This window comes from Puccinia triticina, chromosome 4A (genome assembly GCF_026914185.1).
Source record: "Puccinia triticina chromosome 4A, complete sequence".
NCBI lineage: Eukaryota > Fungi > Basidiomycota > Pucciniomycetes > Pucciniales > Pucciniaceae > Puccinia > Puccinia triticina.
The window spans coordinates 3694844-3702272 of record NC_070561.1 but is presented as its reverse complement, the minus strand read 5'-3'; positions in this window follow the sequence as shown (position 1 = coordinate 3702272).

The following is a 7429-nucleotide window of genomic DNA, read 5'->3' as shown; positions in this document are numbered from 1 at the left end:
GGAGTGTATGTAGTTAATATTTAATGAGTGTAGCCTGACAGGGAGATGTATGTTTGTATCCTGTGATATGTATAAGTGTACTACTGTGAAACTTGGGTTGAGGCAGGTGACAGCTGGGTTACTGGGGCTGGCCGTGTGATAGGTGTCCATGAGATGTAACTTCCACGCTAGAGGGGGTCCAGGGGTGCTTCCAGTGGTGACTAGGGGTGAAATTGGCCGTAGAATCCATTTCTGGGGTCCATTTGATGGTATCTTGAGGCCTAGTATGAGTAATTATGTGGCATAGAAAAAACGTTTTATTTTTCCACTTTTCCGTCTACCACACCGGCGATTCCAACTCAGCCCTCCGCACGTGAGCTCAACGCTACACTTCACAAGTGGCTCACGAGCGTCCCGAAACTTGCAATCGACGGCGCAAATTACACCACCTGGTTGATCATGGTGCAGCAGGCGGTCGGAGGCACAATCGGTCGAGCAATCTCCCTAGCTGGACCGGACCTGGTTTTGGACAACACTGAGGATAATCTGTTGAAGACGGCGATCATCTACTCGGTCGACGACAACCTCAAGGCGAGCGTCGCTGAACAAGCTTCCGGTTTGGCAGCCCTCAAGCTCATTTCAGACACATTCACGTTACGTAGTCGCACGGCCCACTTGGCGCTAGTCAAAGAAATGTTGGACCTCAAGTTCAATCACTTCGATCGGTCGGCAAGCATCGACGCCCATTTCCGTCGAGTTGAAAATATGTCCAAGCAACTTTTCCGTTCTGGTTTTGTACTCACCAAAGAATCATTCATCGGTCTCATCTTTCATCTCACACTTCCTAACCTCGAGTCTCATCCTTTTGTCAACGTTGCGCGGCAAATCAATCAGCGCATGGGTCGCGGGGATGCTGAGGTTACCAATACCGAGCTGGTTCGTCTGGCTAAAACGGAACTCGCGCTTTTCCATCAACATCGGCGGGGTGGGAGCGACAGGCGCAATGAACGCGGCTCGAAGCCTACTCAGAATGACGGCGGTCAATCCACCAAGCCCAACAACAACGGTAACTCTAAATGGTGTCACCGCTGCAAGTCGAACTCGCACTCCACTGCGGAGTGTGGTAAGTCTTCGGGGAACCCCTCGGGAGGCGGAGCTAACAATCCCTTCCGCAGCGGGCCTACCACCAACAGCAATCCGTTCAGAGGAGCTTCAGCGCCGCCGCGAACCAATGTGCAAGGACATAGCCTCGACATGCCTGATGGGGAACCAACCACCGAAGTTCCCGACTCTGCAGTTTTGCAATCCATCACCCTGGATGAATTGACTGAGCCAGTTACCCAGGAGGAGGTCGACTTCATCATTCAACGGGGAGGACAGCTCTTGGGCTTAGACTCGTGCGCTTCCCACACCTTCACGAATAACCTTTCCCTTTTGTTTGATCATCGTACCTTATCCGCTCCCATTCCTCTTACCGTCGCCACTCACGCTCCCAAATCTTTTGTCACTGTAGTTGGGAAGATGAAGCTTAGCAATAAATCCGGATCAATCACCTTCAACAACGTTTATTTCAGCCCTGACGCCTCTTGCACTCTACTCTCGGCGGAAACACTTCGGCTTGGCGGTGGTAAGCTTTCTGTAAATGATTGGGGACATGCGTCCGTTACCTTCCCCAATGGCTTCTCATTACAGTCCTTTGCGATCAACCAACGATGGCAAATACCGGCACTCATCGATCAATCTTCCATTCCTATTGTTGTTGTTCCCCCTTCTACTTATTCCGCGTCTGCCTCCTCGAGTACCCTCCCAGAAATCACGGCTTGCAATGTTAATATTAAAAATTCTGATGCACTCATGTGGCATCGGCGACTCGGACACGTAAGCTTGAAGCGGATCATTAAGATGTGCGCCATCGGAAGCTTGCCGGGATTACCTGAGAGGTTAACAAACAAGGACTTCATATGTGAAGACTGTCTGGTAAGCAAAAGTAAGCGGGTGCGGGGCAATCGTCTATCTGATGAGCCAGCATTGTGTCGGACGTACTGGGCCCATTTGTCGAGGGTTTCAGCGGTGTCAAGTACATAGTTGTCTTCAGGGACTTGGCGACTACTTACTCGGAAGGTTTCTTGATCAAAGCGAAAAGTGACGTGTGCTTGAACTTCAAACGATACATCGAACGTATGGAACGGCTCACTGGAAAGAAACTCAAGCGTTTTCGAACGGATGGCGGCGGGGAATTTACGTCTAAAGCATTCATTAGTTGGCTACAGGACAAAGGGATCGAGCATCAACACTCGATGCCGTATGAGCCTGAACAAAATGGAGCTGCTGAACGTCTCCACCAAACAGTGGGTGAAATGGCGAGGACGGCACTGATCTCTTCGGGACTCCCTTTAAAATTCTGGGGATTTGCTTATCTCTGGGGGTACTTCACACATAATCGTCTAATCAATTCACTCACCGGCGACAAGACGCCACTCGAGCTCATGTTTGGTAAAAAGCCGATTTTCGATCGTCTCCGGACCTTTGGTGAGGTGGCATTTGTCCACAAGCCAGATCTCTACCGCAAAAACAAAACCGATCAGCGTGCATGGCATTGTAACCTGGTTGGTTATGTGCAAGGGGGCAAAGGCTGGATTTTTTGGGTACCTACAAACAACACCTTCTTCGAGTCCTCCATCGCTACGTTTCCTTACTCAAATCAATCTTCCATCAATCCTCCTGAACCCACTCGAGCCTCTCTCACAACTTCAAACTCCATCAACAGGATCCTCAACAACGGGCCGGAGCCTACGGCTACTGAAAACGATGCTCTACCTGTACCCGGACACAACGGAGAACTGACGACAGTTTCGTGTGACCCACCAGTGCGGCGGTCTATCGACAAATTGCTGAATACCGAGGAGACTTCTCCCATTATTTTCAATGCAGCCTTGGTTCTGGGCACTGACTCTGCCGAAAAAATCATTGAGGCGCAATCTCCTGAGAAGACAGGACTTTCAGCGGTGACTCGAAGCCAGCTTCTACCTCGAAATTACGCACGAGCGATTGCGCGCAAGGACGGGGATCGATGGGCGGCCGCTGTGGATACCGAATTGTCCAACATCTGGAGCATGAAAGTTTGGCACTTCGAGCACGTGCCGGCCGGAAGGAAGGAAACTGACGCCCGCTGGCTGTTCGACATTAAAAGAAACCAGGACGGAACAATCAAGAAATATAAAGCAAGGTATATTGTCCGGGGTTTCAGTCAAATTTTCGGTCAGGACTATCATGATACTTGGGCTCCTACAGCTACTTTTGCTTCACTCCGGATGCTGTTCACGGTGGCCACTGCAAATGGGTGGTCAATCGAATCTTTCGACATTACGGCGGCATACCTCCACGGCGAGATTGATGAAGACATTTGGATCAAGATACCGGATGGCATGAATGTGCCAGAGGAGCACCGTGGGAAATCTCTCAAGCTGGACAAGGGGCTTTACGGCACGAAACAGGGAGGCAGGTGCTGGTGGAAGCACTTCGTTCAAGTGATGGAAGACATCGGATTTACTGTCAGCCATTACGATGATTCTTTCTATCACATGCAGCGTGGCGGCGAAACAATCTTGGTATGGATTCACGTCGATGACGGGGTCGTGACGGCATCTTCAGACGCCATCATGTTAGAATTCCGGCATGCTCTCGAGGCCAAGCTCAGGACGACCTGGGAGGGGGCAATTCACAACATTGTAGGCATCAAAGTTGAACGACCATTGGCGCACAAAATTGTGCTATCTCAACCTTTCTTGACTCGCAAAATAATCGAAACCTTCACCACCGACACAACTCTTCCGCGTGCTGTGCCGATCAAAGACACTAACTCCCTAACGTCGGCGCAATCAAATGAGGAAATCGTTAATCCGAATGGTTATTTATCCATTGTTGGCTCGCTGAATTATCTAGCCGTAGCCACACGCCCGGATCTCTCATTTGCCGTTGGATTTTTATCCCGTTTCTCTAAGGCCCCTGTCAAGCGTCACTGGGCGGCAGTGCAGCAAGCTCTAGGCTACATCAAGGCTTATGGGTGTCGGGAACTCGTCATTGAGCCTCAAAAAGGTGACAACCGGATGTTAACGTGGGTGGATGCCAACTGGGGTGGCGAATTCGCCCGATCTACTCATGGTTCAGTGACAACTCTATTTGGTTCACCAATACTCTGGGCAAGCAAGCGCCAACCCTCTGTCGCGACGTCAACTTGCCATGCGGAATTCATGGCGCTTGGATGGGAAGCACGTCACTCAGTGTGGTTGAAGGAATTATTCTTTGACATGACCAACCAAACCATTACCCCTACTTTGATGTGCGATAATGACGCGGCAGTAAAGATCTCCAAAGACAATTCGGCCAACAAGAGGACGCGTCACTCAGATCGTGAATACTTCTATGTCAACAAACAACTACACCGGAAGCGACTCGCCATCAAATGGGTTCCCACTGACCAGCAACTTGCGGACGTCATGACTAAGGCACTTGGATCCACGCCTTTCGAGAGGATCTTAGCCAGCCTCAAAATGTCACCCTTGGGGTGTGACATACGCGATGGCAAGTACCAGGGGGGATAGCATGCGCTAGCTGCGACGATCATGCGCCCCCCGCGATTGTCCGTCTTATTCTTTACCAAAAGTTTGTTTGATTAAGATAACGACACTCTTGTGCTTCTCTTTTGGTTCTAAGTCACAGGTCCCGGACAACTTCATGGATTTTTTTTTCTCCTTCTTTTACTTACTTATTTTATTTTTTTCTGTTTTGTTGTTGTCTGTTCATTTATTTTGATTCTTTTTTATTTGATTTTTTTTCTCTCGTGATTTTTTTTTCTTTCCCTTCTTCATCTCGTTGTGTTTCTGCTCAAATTTTTGATCAGTGGTCGGAGTCTTTTCGAGGGGGTGGCTGTTATGTTTTAGGCGTATACTTTCTATTAGCATATTGTTGTTAGTGATGCTTGTATTGTGTTTTCTTTCTTACTCTAAAAGACTCCTCCCTGGGATGCCGGTGAACCTTCTTTTCCTCACTCTCTTTGCTTGTTTCTCACCGACATCCCAGGTAAGCTCTATTGTTCTACTCTCATCTCTTTCTTTGTTCTCTTTCTTCTTTCTTTTCTCTCTCATAGATCGAAATTTACTCTCTTTGCTTGTTTCTCACCGACATCCCAGGCCAGAGAATTAGAACTTTAACAAAATCGGAGATCTTTTGCTGCTGCGGCGAGCTTATGTACATGTACATAAATGGGACGCTCCGTCGCTCTCCGTCGGAGCTAGGGTTCCGATCTGGACCCCGAAGATCCGGTGCTACCCAACCGGATACCGGGTCAAGTTGGGTCACGGGATGGCTCCCAAGATACCGGGTATCCAGTCGGGTATCTGTAAAGCAGAGGAGCAGAGGACAGGCATTTCATTTATTGAATCCTCTGCTCAAAATAGCATTTCCCTGCCTGAAACTATTGAAGTCGCCGATCAGGCTGGCGTTTTGAGCGCCTGCAGCCCATTCAAGGCAGAGGATCGATCCGTCTGCTTGGGCAATCAATCCAAATTTCTCGTACCCTTTGGAGAATGGATCTAATCCGCCTTCGGTCTTGTCAATTTTTGTCTGCCATGTTTAAACTTTAGAATGCTGATTCATATACAGCAGTGGTAGTCAGTAGTACTAGGGGAAGGAGAGACAGTCAAGACAAGTCACTTACCAAGCCTCGATAGTCTGAGCGAATGGCTCTAGCCTGGGTATTCTCCTCAGCACGGCAACTGTCAGTCGAGTGAGATGGATGCTCTTACCAGGGGTTGTCGACCACCAGCTGAGGTTTCCCCGAATCACTTGTCATCACCGCCGGCAAGAATATGCTAAAGAATTGTGGTTTCAGCACCATCCTCACGCGTTGACCGTTTGTTTTCGGAGGCTGAATCGATGACAATTGGTTCAGGGTCTTCTGCAGCGCGTTTAGGGACCATTTCCCGGTGGTGGTGGTGATCAGAAAGCACAGATTCCCACCATCACCCATCAGAGCCTTAGTAGCTCAATTTTTGGCCATACCCGGCGGGTACCCGGCATCGGAGCCGGATACGCCAGGTACGGATCTCGGGAAGGCGGTACCCAGACCCAGGGCACCGGATCGGAACCCTAGTCGGAGCGCGCCCAACTGCGGTCTGACCTGGTCTGACGCACCCCCGAATAAAACTTCTTTAATTGCTAAAAAAAGGGCCTGAGAACCCACACATGCTGATCTTGCAAAGATTGTCCCACCCAGCCCCCTCCCGGTGCAAGAATGCCTCCTTGGCCTTCAGTTACCCCTCCCAATGGCCGCCGATGTAATAGGTCATCAAAGGGAGAAGACAGTGGCCATCGAGAGGACTGTCCTCCTCTAGATGTGCAGTCGGACCGGCCATCAAAGGGAGTGTTTACTCCATTCAATGGCCAGTCTCCTTGTCAAGCATGTACCAGTGCCAAGGATTCTGCCCGGTGGGAATGAATCGTTCTTGGCAAGGATATGTGCAGGTGATTGCCGGGGAGCAACCTCGGCAAGGGTGTAGACTAGCTGGTGAATTGTAAGGAGCAATATTCCACCCGGGCCCGGCAAGCCAAGTGAATTACAAGGAGCAATATTCTCCCCGGGCCCGGCAACACTGCCAGCATGATTGGCTGGATGAAGTCATCCCAGTTTAACTGGGATAACCTTAACCTAGCTAATTATGCTGGCAGTGCAAGCGAGGAGAAACCTTCCGCCGTCCGGCCAGCCAATACACATAGCTGCTGTCCGCCTGGAGCAGCCTTCCTTGGCTAGCAGGTACGGACTGCTCCATGGTGGAATCCATCCCGATGTGCAGGTGCTCACCAAAGAACACTCATCCCGGTGTAGATAAGGTGTACCCGCTGGCCGAGCCGCAGATTCCATTTACCTTTTTTTATGCGGTTGTTTTTCTGGTGGAGACTGTTGCTTATTTGTCCTTGCAACTGGCTCTCTTTTCAGAAATAGAGAAGTTTTATTCAATTCCTCCTGGTCTGACCCTCTCAAAGGAGGCGCGAAGCGTCTCCAAAGCAAGCACCAAGCACGGGAGGTACTTGTGTTAAGTTCAGTCTGACCTGGGAGCCAACCTGGACCAACCCCCCCAACCCCACCATACGCGGCAGGGCCAGCTTTTTTTTACACTCCCGTCGGGGTTGGATGACGGTATGGAGCTCCGCTTGGTGCTAGGCCGGCGGCAGCGCTGGGAGGGGAAAAAGGTGCCTGGTGGCTGCCCTCTTGGATGGTCCGGGTGAGTCATGAGAGTCAAAGTGATAGCTGGGGGGGGGGGGGGGGGAAGTGGTTTGAGAGGAGTTTTGCCGGGGTTCGGATCCTTGGTGGCGGTTGTGTTTGGTTTGGAACAGGGATTCTGGAATGTGACTCTAGGGACTCTTGGGACTCGGATTCGGAAAGAAAGATCAA